We start from the raw sequence: 20,539 nt of genomic DNA on the forward strand, positions 1-20,539 counted from the left end.
GTAGCCTTCATTTTATACTTAGCTGCCAAAACATGCTGTAAAAGCCATCCTTCTGTATTAAAGTTTGCTTTGTTTTCTTTTACAGTTTGCGGAGCTCAACCAACATTAGATTCCTCAGTAAAAATAAATCTTGCGCACTAGGTTGAACTCAACGGTGACCAGAATCCTTCTGTCTTCAGGAAAAAAATATATAGTCCAGTGTATCAAAGCTTCTTTATTCTATATATTGGTCACATGTCTGGCTGCTCATGCCTGCTAATTTAAACTGTTCTTCGTTGCTCAGTTCTTTAACAAATTATGAGGGACTTCAAACACCACAACATGAGAGTGACATGGCTCAATAACTAAAGAATTAGAAAAATGTTTTTATTCAATGTTCTTTATTTGATTTTTGTGCACTTGCTTCATTTCAGCTCAGCGTGGGAGTCTCTTCTGCTGTTTTTTGTGCTCAGCTCTGTTCTGCTTATTTGTGCGTCATGGTGAAGCAGTCAGATGTACTGTATACAGTTGAGTGCAACAGACGAAACAGATCACGATATGATTATTCGACTTGGCGACAACTCTAAAAGAGTTGAGAGTAGATTAGCACGAGTTAATCTATCTAAAACAATCCCAAATGTCTGAGTCCTTGGGAAAACACTGAGCGCAGCTGTGTGGTGTTTCTAGCGCCAATATGGCCACCAAAGCTAATCATACGCACATAAGACAATGCTTGCAATTTCACCAAATGCATTTGGAGAAGCACTCCATGAGTGTCTGTGAGCTCAAAATAGAACCGGGTGTATTTTTGATATAAGGCGCATTAAATTGCACAGAGCGGATGATGAGGGCGGTAAGTCAGACAGAGGAAAGGAGAATCGGTTCAGTTTTCAAAGTAAAAGACTCGTGGCAGACTAAACATTCTGCCTCTGACTCTCTGGGGGTTGTGATTTGACCCCATGCAAAGGACAGAAAAAAACAGAGTCAGACTTAAAATCAAAGGCATGCACGTGGTGTAATGCAACCTGAGCATTACACCAGGTGCTGTGAAACAATATAAGCGACAGGAAAAATAACTATTAAAATAACCAGTTGGTTGGCATATATTCGCAGCTTTACTTTGCTAACTCAATAATGCAGATAACTGATCAGCCATGGAGGCAGTTCATTACATTTAAGCACATAGACATGGTTAATACAACCTGCTGAAGTTTAAACTGGGCCTCAGAATGATGAAATATGGTGATTCGAGTGACTTTCAATGTAGCATTGTTGTTGGTGCCAGATAGGCTGGTCTGAGTACTTACTGCTGATCTACTGGGATTTTACCACACAGCCATCTTTAGTGTTTACAGAGAATGGCCCAAAAAAGAGAAAATATCCAGTGAGTGGCAGTTCTCTGGGAGAAAATGCTTTGTTGATGCCACAGGTCAAAGCACTAGCTATTTGGAGTTGTTAGGAAGGGAACAGTAATTCAAATAATCAGTCGTTATAATAAAGGTTAGCAGAAGAGCATCTCTAGGTGCGCAAGACATGAAACTTTGAAGAAGATTTACTACAGCAGCAAAAGAACATATCGACTGCCTCTCCTTTTAGCTAGAAACAGGAAACTGTGGCTACAGATCACAGGGTTCATCAAATTTGGACAACACAAGATGGGGGAAAAATGTTGCATGATCTGATGAGTCTCAATTTCTGCTGCAACATTTGGATGGCAGGGTCAGAATGGAGCAAACAGCATGAAAGCATGGATCCATCCTCCCTTGCATTTATAGTTCAAATGGGATCATTGTGGACGTCTTTTTAACGTCAAACTCATTTTAGACGCCATTTTTTATACAGCTTCTATAGGCTTTGTAGTCCCATGATTCCAGAGGGTGGAGGACATGTTTCCTATAGGCTACCAGTTATTTTTTCTGTAGCTTTATTCACACCTTTGTATATGTCTCCATTTATCATCTGTGATTGAGACAATCAAATGTTATTGGAAAATGATCTGGAACAATATGCCACCTTCTGAAATGGTACTATATCATAACAGTTACGTGTAAAGGAATGCAGAGTGATCAGCAGACATCTCCAACATGGTGCGGGCTCTTGACGCTAAAACAAAAGTAAGCAGCTGCATGGTGGATTTTGGAGCAGAAATGTCTCCAGCTTCTCACAGGCAGTTTGCAAAATGCGTGCATTGGCAAAGTCTGTCAAGCAGATTGTTCAGTTCATATATACACACCTGCACAAACGTCTTGCAGTCAACCTAGCGATCACATTCATTTCCTCCTACAATCATGAGCTCTTCACAATAAAACAGGTTACTTGTAAAAATGAACCATATAAAATGCAAATGCTCATTATTAAGCACATTGTACACTTTTTAAAAGGAATTCCATTTTTTTCCTAAACACTTTAACCATTATTGTTTTACATTTTACGTGGATTTCAATGCTTTTAATATTTTTCCACAAGTTGATTAATTGAAAAAAATAAACCAACTTTAAAAAAAAAAAAAGAAAGTAAAATAATAAAAAACCCTCACATGTGCTGAATAAATCAGTAGGCTAACGCATAATAAATTGTTTGTTTATAAATAATCTGTATTCATATCTATCATGTTGATATTTGTAAATAAAAAATTGTCCACATGACGTCCAAAAAGTTCAAATTTTGAAAGCTCAGTATCATATTGACATCCAGGTTGGGTCATGGTTGGACGTTCAAATTGTGAACCTAGTTTATTCAACATCGTATAGATGTCCGGGATTGGTCGTGGGCCGACAGAGCCAATATAGACACGAGCAGCGTGTCTTTCCGACGTCCAATGTTTAATGGGTATGCACCAGATTTGCTTGTCAGTAGGGCTCAAACTGTCCTTACAGTTAATACTCAGATAGACCTGATTTACAAATGATGTATGATTATTATATCTTTTTTATGATTTTTATTCACTTGAACAAATTGCTTATAGTTTCGTAAACAGTTAATATGATATTTATTTCAAACTGAGTCATAACAGATGTCACTTTAGGGAGAGCTGCAGTCCATTTGCATAATGTGTTACAGTCTGTTTGCTTTATCGACTGCTGTGCCACCTCAAACATTAAACAGTTGAAATGGAATTATTATCATTATTAGTGCTAATAGTAAACTATATATTTTTTCCTCCACAGTAATAACATTAGGGAATGGGTTGGAATCCATCTGTTAATTACCAAAAATATTTGGGTCTCCAGCTTGTTTCACCTCCAACTGGTAAGTTTGTTTTTATTCTGTCTGGTGCTCAGCAGGGAGCATATGGTGGGTTTATTAGAGCTTGTGCTGGAAATATACTTTCGACCTACAGAAATTAATGAGATCTGACTACCCGCTACATGCCAAACATGAACACTAAAACACTCAGCTAAGGCTCCCAAAGGCTCTTCAAAGATGTTTTCATTACCAAAAAATTCATCTGTACACACATCATGGGATACTAAATATGTTGGACTTTTAGTAAGATGGGGAATTGTTGCACTCCAAGGCATAATTATTTTTTTAGAACACACAATTAATCCACCAATTCAGAAAAAACATGCAGAATAATAAATAATATAAATGAAAATTGTCAGTCAAAACAATTACATTTGAAATGCTGAATTTAAGAGCTACCATGATTCCTCCTCCTTTCCACTTTCCTCTTAATGACTTTTCTTCTACCTGGCGTGGAAAGCATTGTTATTAACTGTTGAAGGATTGGATGTATATTGTCAGTTGACCAGTGTATGTCCTTCTGACAACATGTACATAGTTGTGGGAGCTTTGTTTGTGTTTGTTCAGGAAAAGTGGGATCACTTGGTTCTGACTAACCATTATTGTCAAGTGCATTGTTGTCCGTGCCATTGGTCTGCGGTGTACCAGTGTGTAGGTGGTTAACAGCTGTCCGCTGCGGTAGGTGACCCGTAGCGCTCTCGTTATGGTCGCGCCTGCCTCCCAGATGTGCTCAGAGCATCGGCATAATCATGCAGTTGTTTCTGACAAATTTGTTGCGACACATAAGTTTTAATCATCGCGAGCAATCCAAACACTTTTACCTATCCACTCACTGCTCCGAGGAATTTCAGTTGACCTTTTTCCAGGGATGAATATCAGCATGCTTTGGGAGCAGTGGCGAGCAACTGCTAGTCACGCAATTCAATTACCACATAGAATAGACATTGTGTAGGCTTCCATGAGCTGGACACACACTCATGCACGCAGTCTGTGCCCCAAAGGGATGATCCACATTAGAGTGTACATCATATTATATCCATTCTGACAACAAATCCTGGTGAAGGTACACAATTAAGAGCAGCTGAGTTAATGATTAAATAGGTCTTATGCTAACCACCAAGGGCATTTCATAGTTACCAGATCATAAATATTAAATTTGGACTTGGGCACGCAAAGAAAAGAGCTCAACAGTAACAGGGAGCTTTTGCTGCTACGAGGAGCACCTCCCTTCCTCTGTCCACTCCTCTCCCACCCTTCCACAGAGGCAGCCTATGATGTAATGCTCCTGCTGCTGATAGAGCAACCCCCTCTCCTGCTTTTTTTATATATTTATATTTACCCCTCCCCTTCCGATTTGCTACTGCTGCCGTTGCACTCGCTGGTAGTGATAGTGGCGGTGGATGCATGCGTGCGGTGCCGGTTCAACTGCATCCTTGTGCAGGGATCCCTGCAGAGCTTTCTTTTCTCTGTCACCACTTGAATGAGAGCCACTCCTACTAAGCACTGCAAGACCTTGTCCTCTGCTGATGAAAGGTAATTCGTCTGGCATCATGACAGAAGAAATTCACGGGGAAAAGAGGGGAAAGAGAGGAGGAGAGTGAGTGAAATAGGGAGTGATATACAGTACAGAGGGTTGACTGACTGTCCAGTTAGCTGCTGAGTAAATTGGTCTAGTTGCTGAAAGCTTCTTCTCGCCACAGTGCTGGATGTCATGGCAATTGCTCCCTCAGTGTGCGTGCATGTACTGTATGGTGTTGGTTTCCATGGTAAAGATGAGACGGATCCCCGTGCTGGCTCAGAGGTAATTCAGCATGTGTCGTGGAAAGCTATAATTACCTTTATTTTGAAATGATTTCTCATCTCCTGTGCAGAATTTTCCCTCAGGTTCTTTTTCTTTTTTTTATGGATTTAAATATTTTTTAAAGATCACAGCTTTGTTACACTTTCTCTTATAAAAAAGAAGATTTGCATGTGATAATAATTTTGTACTTCCTTGGAATATTTGACCCATTTTGACTTGTCCGCTCAAAAAAAGAAAAAAAGAATAACTGGGCGTGTACAATGACAGCCATGTAGCTGATACGAGCAAAGCAGTGGGCGTTATCTGCATGCAGATTTTCAACTGCTTCAGAAATGAGCAGCAGTTTACAGAGCGTTGTGGTTACAGTGCTTCATCAAACACTTTTTTGAACGGCATGTGTACTTCCAGCGCAGCATCACAGTTGGACGGTTCTAGATGGATAGTAGTTGATTATTTTCAGGAGTTGTTTAACCTTAACTCTTTCGCTATATCAAATGCTAACTTAATATTTCATATTTCGTCTGCCCCACATGTAGATGGCCTTATAACTAATTCATCTTGAGGGTTTTCCCTGTGTTTGAGTCATCACTCTCTTCCTCTTCCTTTTTCTCTATCTATTCATCTCACTGGGTCATTTCCCTGAGTACACAGTGCATTAGTAGTATAACATTTCTCTTTTGTAGTAATTGGCTTAATGAACTAACACGTCTCTGAAGCACAATCTCATTAGCTCTTTGGGATCATGATTTATTCTGGATTGCAATTTCTGCTTGGATTAGATAAAGAGTAACCATGCTTTTCAAGGTTATTTTATGGTTATCGCACTGGGTAGAAGTCATTTGTAATTGAAGGTGGTTGGACAGAGTATATTATTCATGAGAGCAGGCATACTGTATGCATGCTGTGACTAGGTTAAAACTGAAAGCAACAGTCCCACTTTCCATTTTCACCTCCAACAGTATCACCACCTTAAAGACAAGGTGACATCGACAGAAAAGCAGAATTTTAAAACATACTTAATTACGTTTAAGGGTAGGATGCGGTATGAAGAAGTTCTGGGGACAGATCCATAAACATCAAAAAGTCTTTCCCGATTTAAATGTGGAAGAGTTCCAATTCAAGGTCATCTTCTTGGATCCAGACAGATTCCAGCACAAAAGCTCTTTATAAATGAACACTTAAACTGTGTGCTCATCAGCTCTTGTTTCAAGCTCAAATTTCATGTTTAGGATCACTTTTAGGTGGTAATGAAAGATGGCTCTCTGGCTACAACCAAGCATTTTTAGCAGAGGAGTTGAGGATTTTCAATTTTCAATCCGAGGAGGATGAACAGCATTGTGTTTTTTTTAGATTCAGTAAATCACTCCATGAACTTGTACAGTGTTATGTTTTCACTCAGGCAGTCAGTCCAGACTCTCTCTAATGTCCAGGTGCTTTTGAGGGAAAGATCTGAACAGTGGTGGTGGCCAGAAGCCTTCTGATAAAAATAAAAAACAAAAGCAGCAGCTGCTCTGAAAAACGATCCAGAGCTGTGCCAGAAGAGGATCTTGAATGTGAGATTGTGCAAATTTAAATTGGGTATAGGTTTTGACTTTTACGGACTTACTGACCAATTGTACAATTTTATCATCAAGGCAATGGACTATGTTAAACAATGCGCTGCTAATTTCTGTGTAATGAGAATATCATCTTTTATTACAAAGAAAAGAACAAGAACTGGGGTCAGCAGTGTTACATTTGCAGGAAATGGCAGACCATGGTTAGTGTTTTTGTCAGGAGGATGGCTGCAAAGGAAATTGAAAGTTTGGACAGCATCTGTCATGACAGGATGCCGTTTGATTTTAATTAAACCTTTATTTAATCAGAAAAAACCCTAATGAGATTAATAATCTTTTTCACAAGTGTTCTGGCTTGAGATAGATAGCGCTATCTGAGATGGTGGGAGAAACAAGAGCTTCCGAAGAAAATACAACAAGAACATATAAAACTTCACTCAGGGTTCAAACCCAGGATTTTCTTGTTGTGATGCATTAATGCTAACCACCAAGCAACCATGCTGCTGCAATGGCAATCAAGTGGCTTGTTTAAAAAGTTTTCCCTCATTTTTTTCCAAGCCATCCAGTGCAGTGGACTGGTTCCTCTGTCGGGCCATTTTTGGCCACATGGACACATTTTTAATACCCCTGTTTCATTGGAACTAGAACTTGTAAAGAGACAGTTGAGTTCATTTGGGCATCTGACCAAGATTCCTCCTGGATGCTTCTTGGATCAGGTGTTTTGGGTGTGTTCCACTAGGAGAAGGCCTCAGGACAGACCCAGGACACACTGAAGAGATTGTATCTTTTGGCTGGCTTGAGAAGACCTTGGTGTATCCCCTGGAAGATTTGAAGGTGGTATCCAGAACACCTCATTTATTTAATATGGGGAAACATGAATGCAGTTTGTTTGCAGTCTTTCAGAAATATGTGTATATCTTTTTTTTGTTAATTAATTCATTATACTGTCCCCATCAAAACTGTAAGACCTCTTGAAAAATGGCAAAAAACTCATATGTTGCATGGTTGGATCTTAACAGGGTTCCAAGTAGAGCTTCAACATGCAATAAGAAGAAATAGGAGTGAGACAAAACATTTTTGAGCATACAATTTATTGAAAACAACTCTTAAACTGAAAGAAGCTGTTTTACAGCTGATCAAAAGTTCTAGGACCACACCTCCAAAAAAAACCTGTAAACCCCCCCCCCCCAAAAAAAAAAAAAACAGAAATCAAAGTTTCAAACATGAACTCAGTAATGAGTATCTACGATGTTATTGTTGATCACTTCAAAAATTTGTTGTGGCATGCTTGATGCAAGTGTTTCCTTGAGGTGAGTGGGAACATTTCTCCAAGTGGTGAGGACAGCAGCAGGAAGGGCATCTACTGTCTGAAACTGTTGTCCATTTTTGTAAACTTCCCTTGCCATCCATTCCCAAAGGTTACCGATTGGATTTAGACCAGGGAACACGCAGGATGGTCCAAAAGAGTGGAAGAAGTCCCTTGTCCTGTGGACATTGTGTACTGTAGCGTTGTCCTACTGAAAAACCCAGTCATTACCACAAAGACGAGGGCCCTCAGTCATGAGGGATGCTCTCTGCAACATCTTGACAAAGCCAGCAGCCGTTTGACGCCCCTGCTCCTGCTGAAGCTCCATAGTTCCACTGAAGGAAAAAGCACCCCAGACCATTATGGCGCTCCCTCCACTGTGACGTGTAGAAAACATCTCAGGTGGGATCTGCTTATCATGCCAGTAACGTTGGAAACCATCAGGGTTAATTTTTTTCTCATCAGAGAATAAAATCTTTTTCCACCTTTCAATGTCCCATGTTTGGTGCTCTCTTGCAAAGTCCAAATGGTCAGTTCTGTGGCATTCAAGGAGATGAGGCCTTTGAAGACACTTTTGTTTTTTAAAGCCCTTCAGTCTCAGATGCCCCACGATGGTTATGGGGCTGCAGTCGGCAATAGTAACTTTGGGTCGAGGATCGTCCAGTGTCTTGACCAACAGCCAATAGGATTTTCCAGCTCAGTGCTGGTGAAATTTTTTGGGGTCTTCCACTTGACTTTTTTGTTCTATTCCAAATGACTGTCTTACTGCCTCCCACCTCAGCAGTGATGGCGTGCTGTGAGAGACCCTGCTTATGCAGTTCAACAACCACTTCAAAAAGGGAACGTTTTTTTGCCTTTGCTATCAGAATGTCATGACAATGTGACTATCTGGCAGAAAATGAGAGTGAATCCACATTTTTGGACAGATTTGGCCTTTTAAAGGCATGTGGTCCTAAACTTTTTGTCAGCTGCAAAACAGCCTGTTTTAATATATCTGTAATAATAAAAATATATCTTTGTACATATACGAATTTCAGTTGCTTGTGTATATAGGACTACTTTGTGTCTTCCTTCTATATTTTATATTCCCCTTGCCATAAATTTCTAATTTGTGGGATAATAAAGGTATATTCTATTCTATTCTCTATTCTAAAATGTTTTGTCTCGCTCCCATTTCTTCTTGCTGCATGTTGAAGCTCTACTTGGAACCTTGTTAAGATCCAACCTTGCAACATATGAGTTTTTGACATTTTTCAAGTGGTCTTAAACTTTTGATCAGGACTGTGTTAAAAAACTTAAAACTGTATAAATGTAATTAAAAAGTAAATCATTTTTAATTTACAGTTCAGAATGCGAAGATGTTAGATTTACTATCATTTAAATCATTTCCTATAAGTAAGAATAAAAGAAAAAAGCAAAAATCTCATGCGAGAAGCTCAAACCTTTTTAAATTTTTTTGTTTTTGCTTGAAAAAATGTTAAAATTGTATCAAAATATATGCGTTTAAACTTCTGTCAACCCATCTGACTGTGTTGCAGTCTTAATACTGCAATATACTGATATCTAAACTCAAGAAAGATCTGTAAAAATGACCATGTATTTTGTATTTTATCAGTCAGAATCAGAATCCTTTTTTGCCATTACATATCAGATGTTCAAGGTGTGGATGTACAAGCAGCATTTAGAATAGTAGCTAACAATAAAAACAGATCTAAAATATCACCGATACAACTATACAAATGTACAAGTGAATTAAATAAGATTAATACATACAATAAAAGATACCAAATCACATTAAAAGAGCTGCTTTAAGAGTCTGATATTTCTGGCTGTCCTGATCATTGATTTACAGCATCGCCTACAATCACTTAGTATAACTACTTATATTAAAAGAACATCTAGCTCAGTATAAATAATCCAGAAAAATCACTGACTGTGCAAAAGGTCATATTTCCCACCAGTTTACTCTATGACACGAGTTGTGATAACTCGTGGCTGCTAAATCAAATTTCTGGCTGTGTCAAGAGCAGATTATCCTCCCTCAATTGTAGGACATGGTTGTTACTGTATGTGGTAGTGGGAGGGGGGTGTATGTGTGGGGGAGGGAGACCTGAGGTGGAAAATACAGGAAAGTTGAGCCGCTGCCATGGATATGTTGGGCCACCTGAGGAGCATTCGAGCTGTTCCTCTTGCTCTGTTGGATTTGAAACTGACCCAGTTGCTCTGGAGGTGCGCCCGTTTGCCCCGCTTTAACAAACTGTTTCTTTTTAAAAAGATGAAGATTGGAAAAGGATTAGCGGAGGAAACTGCCACATGTTGTGACAAAGGTCATAATGTGGGAAGGTACACGTAGATTGCGGTGATCGGTTAACCGTGTGACCGTTAATGCTGGGAACCTTTGGTAGCAGTTTCAGATAAGTGAGTAATGCATAAGATGGTGACACAGGGGAAATAACCATGTATGCAACTTTAATGACCAGGGTGAGTCACACGGGCCGCTCGAAAGCTCTTTCTCTATCAAACACACACACACGCACCAGGGTTTGTTCACTGGCATCACCTCCTGCCAGAGGGCACTCATCCCACAAACCCTCTCTGCTGGTGAGTTTCATGTGAGAGGTGGTGGAGTCATGCCTTTAGTCGTGTCATACTGAGCCATCACAGCTTCAATTTTTTTTTCTCCCCAAACACACAAAGCACCGGAGGAAAAATCGCAACATCCCACATTCACAGGTGTGTCTGAAGAGAGTGTGATTGATCGTATGCTGGGTATCTCCCACCATCTGACATGCTGCTCCCATCACATTGGATGTGAAAATGAATCAGTCACCTCAGCTGCGCATCAAACTGTGTCATCTTTGCTGGTACTTTTCTGTATAGTTTAGCTCATATTTGCTTAAATTAAAAATATTACAAATGCAAACATTAATTGAGTTTATATATATATCTATATATCCTTCAAGCTTGGGTCCTCTATCAGAGGCCTGGGAGCTTGAGGGTCCTGCGCAGTATCTTAGCTATATCAATACTTAGTATCTGCTGGAGCCACTCGCCTAGCTTGGGAGTCACCGCACCTAGTGCTCCAAATACCACTGGGACCACCTTCACCCTCCACATCTTCTTGAGCTCTTCTCTGAGCCCTTGGTTTTTCTCAAGTTTCTCGTGTTCCTTCTTCCTGAGGTTGCTGTCATTCGGAACAGTTATCTATCACTACGCCCGTCTTCTTCTGTTTGCCTACCACCACTATGTCTGCTTGGTTAGCCCCACCATTTTTTTTCTGTCTGTATCTGGAAATCCTACAGTATCTTAGCTCGCTCATTCTCCACCACCCTTGGGGGGAAGTCACATTTTGACCTCGGGACTTCCAGGCCATATTCGGCACAGGTGTTTCTGTATACTATGCCCGCCACTTGGTTATGGCGTTCCATGTATGCCCTGCATGCTAGCATCTTGCTCCCTGCTGTTATGTGTTGGATTGTCTCAGGGGCATCTTTACACAGCCTGCACCTAGGGTCTTGCCTGGTGTGGTCTGACCACACCAGGTTTGGTATATGTAAAGAAATTAGAACAAGCTGAGATTTAAAGTAGAGTTACTACTCCCAACTGGTTGGTGAGTGGTGGCCAGAGATTGTGGAGGGCTGTCACTGAGTGGTCTCTAGGTTTGTGGGACTGGGGCTTTAGTGGCTATCACAGTGACTGCCTGCAACCACTCACCAAGCAGTTGGAAATACACATTTTTCCATAGCAAGGAGTGGTGGCCAGGAAGTCAATGACCAACCTCTAGGCCTGTGTGACTGGGGCCCAAGTTCAAGTCTGAGTCTTATGACTGTCTTTGTCATTGTGGTTTGCTTGGTCATTTCAGGCGTGGTTTTGTTCCTATGTCTTTTGTCTCTGTCATCGTGTTTAGTGTTACTCTTTGTGTTTCAGTGTTAAATTGTCCTTTAGTTAGTAATGTTTGCTGTTTCAGTTTTGTTTTTATTTTTGTCTTGTTTTGTTTTACTTACTGTTTTGTTTCTTTCCTTCTTTTTTCACCACCTGCCCCAACTTATTTAGTCTCACCCGAATTTATCCACTCTTTCAACAACTATGATACCCTAATAGCAAATAGCAGTCCGCTAGTAGGTCTGTCATTATGCATCCATACCTTGTGCAAACTAGAAAAAAGTCATTTGAAACTCTTGTGCAGATCCCAGACTTTCAGCTGTAGTAAATATGTCAGGCTTTGTGCTGACAAGAAACAGTCTTGAGTGTCGTGAGTTCCTGACAGAGAGAAGGGAGCTTAGCGTTGTGTAAAGTGCAAAATGTAAATCAAACAGAAGAGCTTGGCGCTCCATAAAAGCTTCTGTTTGAGAATTGTTCTTTGTGTAAACATCATATGGGTTTAATGAAGATTTGGAACAAACTATTGCTGTTACCGTCAGACTGCAGTAAGAGGATTTTTAACAACAAAGAGCTGTCGAACTTTGCCAGATCATTGCCTGACCTGGTGTCAAAGCTGTGCTAATATAAGTGGTATGAGGACAAACAAAGGCCTTAGCTGAGTAGTTGTGACTTTAGTAGCTTCACAACTTTGTTGACTGGAATTTTCCTTTTAGTTTGTAGCACTGAACAGATGCTTGAAGCAAGTGCCAGCCGTGGCCCTGCTGTTACTATGCAACTGCTGACAACCTGTAAGATGCACAGCAGTGTTTTCGCTAAAGGTGAAATATTTTACAGCTCATGTTAACAACACTTTTATTGCTGAAAGTGAAGGTCTCAGGAGATCTTAGGTGCTTTCTTCTTATTGAAAAAAATAAGTTTGTTAAATGCTTGGCTTGAGCAGAAGCCAAGCATTTGATTGTCACAAGGTCATAAGTAGCCTCGGCATAAAAAGGTATTATTCTGACAAAATGTAGCCGCTAAAATAACGGCGTACAGTAAGGAAGAAGTTAGCCAGTTTGGTTTTTGTCTGTCACATTTTTCTATCACATGCTTTGCACAGTTACGGAGTTTCAACACATTGGATAGCACTGCGTTGACAAACATTGAAACAGAGTTGGGGGCCGGTGTTTCTCAGCTGTCTTCAGCGCTTCTGTCAGCCTCAGTGACTCTTAAGTGCTGCTATCTGGTGTGTTCCCATTAAACTAATATGTGAAACACGAGGGCTTATCGCAGCGCTGTAATTCCTCTGCAGTTATTCATTTATATAGAATGAGTTGTCAGCACTTCTGCTTGCTGTGTGTGAAACATGCAGAGGCTGGAGAATGATCAAACTTGCATTTTCAAGTGGTCTTCTGGAATCAGAAAAGCTCATTATGTATCACATGCTTAATGTTATCGAACTTAAAACTAACTGCATGGGTCTTCTCCAAGATGTCAGGGTTTATTTGCTTCATCAAACATTTCCAGCTATTTTGAGATTTTCAACAATCAGTAGATTGCTTCTGGTTAATTTATGCAAAATGTGGTCCACCGTAGTTGCTGAGTAATACGCTCTGAACAATATTTTCATTACCATATACAGTTGTGGTTTACATACTCTCATCATGGGCATGAATGTCATGGTAATTTTGTGCTTTTAATTATTTCTTTGAACTGTTCTTTTTCCAGTGTGGAATGATTGTACAGCATGTATCTTTAATGACTTAAAAAAAAAAGAACTGGATGATTAATCTTTCATTTATTTTGGATTTCTCTGATCCAAACAGGCTCAAAATGATACATATACCAACACTAACATTTGTTTGAATGGCCTTTAACAAATGGTTCTTCCCAGAATTGGTAGATCTCTTTGAAACTTTTGAAGTTTCCTGGCACAGACCCAAAATTTTGAATAACGTTGAGGCTGTTGCTTTGGGGCGGCCTCTTCAGAAGCTTAATGTTAGCCTGCTTTTATCCATTGCAAAACCAGTTATGATCTGTGTTTGGAGTCATTGTCCAGACGGAACGCCTAACTGTGTCTAAGTTTGAGCTGTCTACCTCCTGATCTGATGTGAAGCAGAAGAATTTGGAGGTAGTCCTTTTTCCTCATTTCATCCACTTTGTGTAATGTACCATTGTCACTGGCAGCAAAACAGCCTCAAAGCATGACGCTACTACTACCGTGCTTGATAATCAAACTTAGCCTCACCCTTGCTCCTCCAAACATACCTCCTGTCATTGTAGCCAAATGGCTTAAACTTTGTCTTGTCTTGCCATAAAAGCTTTGCAAATTTCAGTCGAGCTTGTGGGTGTCAGTTTTGGAGCATGGGGCTTCTTTCTTGGTTGACACTCCCTGTGATGTGACAGTGACGCTAATGTGATTTCAATCCCATGATCAGTCTTTGTATGTAAACAGTAAGCGATATCAGTTTTATTCTTAACACATAAATATTAACCTAAAACCCTATAATAATAATAATGCAACTGCCCTTTCAGAATATTAATAGATAAAAACAAGGAATTATTCACTCAGTTTTTCAAACTTTGTACTCCAGTGTCTTCTTTCCCTTAATATTTATGCTTACCGTAACCTAATTCCAAAAGCAGCTTATGGCCGACCATCCCTGAGTAATGTCCTCATAGCCTCCTCTGTGGTAGTTAACCATTTCGCACAGAGGAGCGTTTCTGTGTTTGCTAATTGCTAACTGCAGGAGTGCCGTTTTTGTTGAAGTCATAAAGCAGACGCAATGAAAAGTGACATTTTCAGGGCACGCACATTAACTGGGCCAGTTTGTATCTGTTTGACTGGTCTGCTCTATGTGTTTAGACATCTGTCAGAGAAGTCCTACGGATTGTTTGAAACTGTCCGCTGCATGGCAGTAGCAGGTGGTTTAGCTCAACAAGAGGTGTGCCACTAATCTGAGGGAGGTATCCAGTAGACGTAAGTTATAAATAGGTGAGTGAGTATCCTCGCTACGGCCTCAGTGTGGAGTCGACTTCGTAAAAGAACACTGAGCTGAAATTCAGAGTCCCAACATCTCAAACTTGGCATCGCATCGCCCTCCTTAGCAGTTGCCTAAAGTGTATAATTAGCATATGCTATTTTCGAAACAGGCGTCCCCGTCTCAACATGCTGTTATCTTACACTTCTCTCTATTTACCCTGCAAATATTTTTGGAGCAGGCATGTAAAGTTTTTTTGGTAACACTTCGCTTCGACTAGACTTTTTAAATACTTTGATGTGTATTTATTAGCATGTTTCAAACAAACCTGAGGTATCAGCATATTAGTATACATTGTAAAAATCATGATTATTATTAATATATTAAGAAAACTATTAGAGCTCTGTTCATAAAGTACAAAAAGAGGTGATTCTTTGGAGTCTGATGTCCCCTTTACAAGTAATGAAAAGGCCTCTTCTAAGACTTTGCATCACCTCTGTCGTACTTTCAGTGTCATGGCCTGAAAACATTGCCCTTGCTACTGTTGTGTGTATTATTTTAGAACTGGTATGTGGCTCAGCTTCACATGCAGGACTCTCTTCTTCACGTGCCTCTCATGTAGCCTTAAGTTCAGTGGATCTCGGCTCTCACTGATTTACATTAAGTCCTAGGACTTTAAAATAAGCACGAAACGGTTACTGTTGGAGCATGCAAAAGGACTAATGCTGCTTTAAAGTTTTAAATATGTAGGAGGCATTGAAGAATGCTTTTGTTGCAATGCTGTGGCTACATGATAAAATTCTAGACATTTCTGTCAGATTTCTGATGATTAACTTGGAAAATGAAAAGAATGTTCGCTGCCAAGACGTAAACAAGTGAACCCTCATGCTCGAAGCTGCGTGTTAGTGACATGTTTCACAGATATGCCATCCAAAGAGAAAGAAGTGTTCCTTTTGATCGTCAGATTTTACTTCACGGAGGTTTAAGTCTGAAATAAAAGAAGCTGTAGCTGTGGTTGGGAGGTATTTGTTTTGAACAGACACTGTCTCAAGATTCGAATGACTATTAGAAAGAAGTATTACTACTAATAATAAGATGGGCGAGCTGCAAAAACAAGTTTACCACATCTCAATTAACACTAGTGAGGATCTTTGTTGTTCTATTTGTTATCAAAAGTTTGTGATGGCTAGATTTTTATTCAGGAATTTAAATTTACAAATAAAAGACTAGGAATACAGATTCATTAAAGGCTGCACATTCTAGCTTTAATATTTACTTATTAACATATTTAAGATTTACATATTTAAGAGATTATAAGTGTTGAAATCCAATCTGCTTTTGTGTCACTATAACTAGTAAGGAAGCTTCTATATGTTACTCGTATCAGTGGAGTCTTGTCCAAAAAAATAGTTTTTGCTGTTGTATTCTCTCTTTATGTTTTCACAACATTGTAGGAATTCTCTTTGAAAGCACAGCCAAAAATGTAATGACCAGAAAATGACAGGACATTAGTGTATTTATTTTAATTTTTAAAAACAAATGATGTTGGGCAAAAATGCCAAGAACGTCTTCTTAAGTTCACACTAAAGAGGAATGTTAGGATATGCATACTAAGTAAAAAAATATAAATCTGATGTTAATAGTTTACTGTCTTTGTGGTTAATATTAGATCTGTTATCTGTCTTTTACTATTGCTTATGTGTTCTTTTTGATCTTCATTGCTAACGTTCCCCATGCAGGATAATGTGAGTGTTTCTATTTTACTCTGAGTCATTAAAGTAGTGCAGAAGGTTGCTGGATTTAAAAAAAAAGAAAAAATGAGTCAACATCAGACTTGTAGAAGTGTACCTCCCTCCCTCTTGTGACTGTGTGTGGGCGGAGCTGCAGTCTGTTGAGTGGCCAGGGGGCAGGCTGTAGTAGACTGTGTCAGACAGAGGGAGAGTGTGGACGTGTGGACTCAGAGCTGTCATCTGAGAGAGATTTAAACTTCTCTGTACCTGTGGATTTTTTTTCTTCAGACGTCCCCCCCTGAAAGAGGGACTGATCTGCCTGTGGGCCACCTAAAGGAAAGCTGTTTTAGATCTGACGTGAGTTTCTGTTTAACAGCTGACTGGGACAGAGCGTAAGTAATGCTGTTACAATGACTACCCTTGTGTTCATTAACTGCGTGGTGCCGTGGCTGCATGAATCATTGATGCGAGTGCGCTGCAGTTCTGGTTACCTGTTAAAACAATGCTAGGATAACCCATCATTTGCCTGTTGGAGAATTATGATGTTTTTATGAGTGAGCCCATGTGAGGTTAGCTTCTCTCTTTAAAAGGAAAAGTGGGTGTGAGTTGACATGAGACAGACCACCATCCTCTCCACTAGGTCTTTATCGTAAGGTGATAGAAGGGCAATGGGGTCATTAAAAACCCACTTTGAGTGCAGCCTCATGCATGTGTGTGCAGTGTGTTCGTATTTGTGGGTCATTGTTCTATCTCCTAAACATGTAGGAGATACCCATGCATTAAGTGATGTTGATCTTGGACTCATTTCCCTTAGAATAATAGGTATTTGCCTGGGTGTGTTACATTTTAACACTTTTTGGCATGTATCGGCTGTCTCTAGCGTCTTTATGCTGAGGCACAGCTCTTCAGGAGTGAGCCTGTGTCTGGGGGTTTGGGCTCCTATTTGCAGGCAGAGGGTAGGAAATGTGGGTGCAATTACCCCTGCATCCTCTCCAAGCTACTTTTTGTAAATCAAGAAGGGTATGGGAAATCAGATGAAAGAACAGAATCATCAGCATGTACTTTTCCAATTGAAATTGGAATCCTTTTTTGGAATTTTGTGTGATAGCATATAGAAACATCAAATAATGTTCTCACTGACATGCTGCTGGCAAAACAATCTACTAATGGCAAACTGTCAGAAATGTGGTTAGCAGTCAATCAGTAGAAGGATATGGTTGATTTTCCCCTATTGGAGGGAGCTTTAGTTTTATTATGTTGCATTTAAAAATAACTTGTGTATTATATTGTCTTTTGTATTCTTACATCACGTTTATTTCATTTCCCTAATATAAAAAGGCTCAATAAATATGGAAATAGTGCCGTCTGACTAGAATAACTTCCGGTTGTGAACTTTGGAGGTTTCAAGCTTCCCCATAAGCTTTTTTTTAAGTTGCATATTTTACTGCAGCTGGCTGAGCGTACAATCATGTTCTCTTTTAGGTGTATGTTTATCATTCAGCACAGTAAAGGTCATTCAAAACATCCAGGCTATTTTTTGGAGTGGACTTTTTGGAGTGGAGGGAAACTTTACCATAAAACAATCTGAATCACTGTGATCTTACAGGATACATCCTCAGGAAAACTTGATATCCTCCTTAAAAGCTTATCTGTGTTTGTCTAGCATCTATCTACCAACAGGGGACATGAGAGATAACCCTCACAAACAATCTTGCACGCAGACACAGATTCTCAAGCGATCAACAAACACCCAGCAGCAGAACGGGAATAAATGCGAGCTTTCATGAATTTTCAAGAATGGCGGATTATTCCACAAGAGGGTGGAATATAATCAACAGTGCTATCACATTTGTGGCAGCGATCGACTTTTTTTCTGGCCCGCTATATGGAGATTGGTCTGTCTGCTGTAGGAGAAAAGCTTGTCTGTGCTGACCTTGGCCTGCTGTTTCTTTTGGTTTGATCCACAAAGAAAACAGCTGGCAGTTGCATTCTGGATGCCGGCGGCCTCGACAATGAGCTGCCTGTATGATGCTGTCAGAGAGGCTTTGGCTCGTTGGTAAAGGATGGTGCCTGTTATATCAATAGCTAAAATCCAGACTTCACAAAAAAGTTAAATTTATGACATGGTGGTTGTTGCTTGCAGTGAGAGCCTGCCTTGACCTGAACGCTGCTGAAACATTCCTCTGCAGACTGAAAGTGTGTTCGAGGCGCTGCTGTGCTGCATCGAGTCTGCTCAAAGTAGTGTAAGCAAGGTGGAACTGTGGGCTGTCAATGGTAGCAGCTCAAAGCAACAAGCAACCTGTTGCTGATTACTAAATCTGCATTGTGGAGAACAGACAAAGAAGAAATTAATCATACTGCATCACACTGTTTTACCACAGCTAATCCTCCGTGCTGGCCCCACGTTCACATTTCTAGTTTGTCAGCACATCCCAGGGGTATTTTCTCAGCTTTAGGCTGCTCTCATCCTCCTTCATCTGTTTATATTGTCAGGTTGACTCTTGCCCCAACATAAAGTATGCATATGCGTGTCTGCTATGTACAGCATTTGTACTATATGTATGTTCTCAGCAGTTGCGAAAAATATTTTTAAGAGATGTGTTCATCCAAAATGTTGCCCAATGGCATCCCTGATCTATACTTACTGCAGTAACCTCAGGTATTCTTTTGCATTCATGGTGTTTCTTACAGAGATGTTCCTGAAAATGAGCCCTCAAGTAAAATAAATAAAATAGAAAGTGAAGATTTTGGTAACTTTAGGTCAAGTTACACGATTCTCATCAGCAGGTGGAGTTTACTTAGTGGTCAGGAAATCTCAGATTATTCGGTTTCTTTTCCTGAGTGTCGGCAATCGTCTGTAATGCCTTAACAGTTCAAACTCAGAGTCTGACCAAGACTAGTCTCGCTGCACAGTCCATGTACTAGCTGTTCTGGACTTTTTAATCACGTCACATGTCCTTTAGATGTTGTGATTTTATCTGACTTCCTTTACGTTTTTCTAAGTGTTGTTGAAAACAAGACAAAAAAGGGTTTATGGCCGGGGTACAGAAGAGAAGGGCCAGCCACTTGTAACCTAAAGGTTAAACACAGGCCTTCAGGGAGTCCTATTACTGTGTACTCACTGATGGGAACTCTGCAAACATGCATTCTGGGAGCACAGCGGGCTTCTCTGTTTATTCCCAGTCTAGTGCTGTGCCATGGTGTGGGAAATGACTGTGGACATGGAACATGGCCAGATCAGTGCTCTCACGTCAGCATCTCCTAGACCCACACGTGCCTTTTTAACCCTCATGTAACACGCATCGAAAAAACGTCACATCCACAGGAAGTACTGCGGGACCTTGTCTTGTACGTGCAGCGCTCTATTTTAACTGTACACAATCATTTGAAACAGCTTTACAAAACTATGTGGAGTATGCTTACACACGTGTCAGCATTTCCTACTTGCTGGTGTGAGAGTTGCAAAATTCCCATTTCAGGGTATATTTCCGTCACTCATCACCTCGCACCTGTTCCTCGTGCATTTTTCATTATAAAGCTGTTTTTTAAAACGTAAAGCTATAAAAAGAACGCATCGACTATTGGATCACATACAGGAAATGTACATCATGTCACTGTTAGTGGTTGAATTTGTTTGTGTCCATCCTGATGTAAGTGCGGGAGTAGCTCTGATGATTGAATCAGCCTCCGGCCGAGCCTTGTTTGGCAACTTGTCCCTCCCCCGTAGCCGTGATTTGATATCTCTAAGCATTCCAGGTTATGCCCTTTACTCTGCTAATGGTGCCACTGACCCTTAAAGACATTCCTGCGGCAGCTCTCCAATCACACGTCTGATTGCCCCTCCTTGTAAACATGCTGTCTTTTAACATTGTGATTACTTACTTTACAGAGACATATTCGATGGACATTGGCTGAAACACCTAACTGACATAGTTGCTCTTCTCTAACCTTGGACACAAATAGTACAATGTAGCCCACTGCAAAAGGCACTCTCGCCTCTCATGTGTCATGTTGCACAGAGCTCAAATATTACACACTTTGTTGTAAATCTGTTGATCAATTTTTATGAGAGTGCAGGT

The 20,539-nt window shown here is 40.2% G+C and overlaps 1 protein-coding gene across 3 annotated transcripts in view; it reads left to right on the forward strand.

Annotated features, from left to right (window-relative positions):
* Positions 1 to 4,596: 4,596 nt before the first annotated feature.
* sema4ba (sema domain, immunoglobulin domain (Ig), transmembrane domain (TM) and short cytoplasmic domain, (semaphorin) 4Ba) overlaps positions 4,597 to 20,539 on the forward strand; it is a 53,346-nt gene continuing 37,403 nt past the window's right edge. The window contains exon 1 of one of the 3 annotated variants that reach the window (XM_026175979.2): positions 4,597 to 4,758. The gene's annotated coding sequence lies outside the window, so the exon portion shown is untranslated. Of the gene's footprint in view, positions 4,759 to 16,175; positions 16,853 to 20,539 lie in introns of those variants that run through there. The other 2 variants (XM_080303946.1, XM_026175976.2) reach the window with 2 other exon arrangements.

Source organism: Astatotilapia calliptera, chromosome 7 (assembly GCF_964374335.1).
Source record: "Astatotilapia calliptera chromosome 7, fAstCal68.1, whole genome shotgun sequence".
Lineage (NCBI taxonomy): Eukaryota > Metazoa > Chordata > Actinopteri > Cichliformes > Cichlidae > Astatotilapia > Astatotilapia calliptera.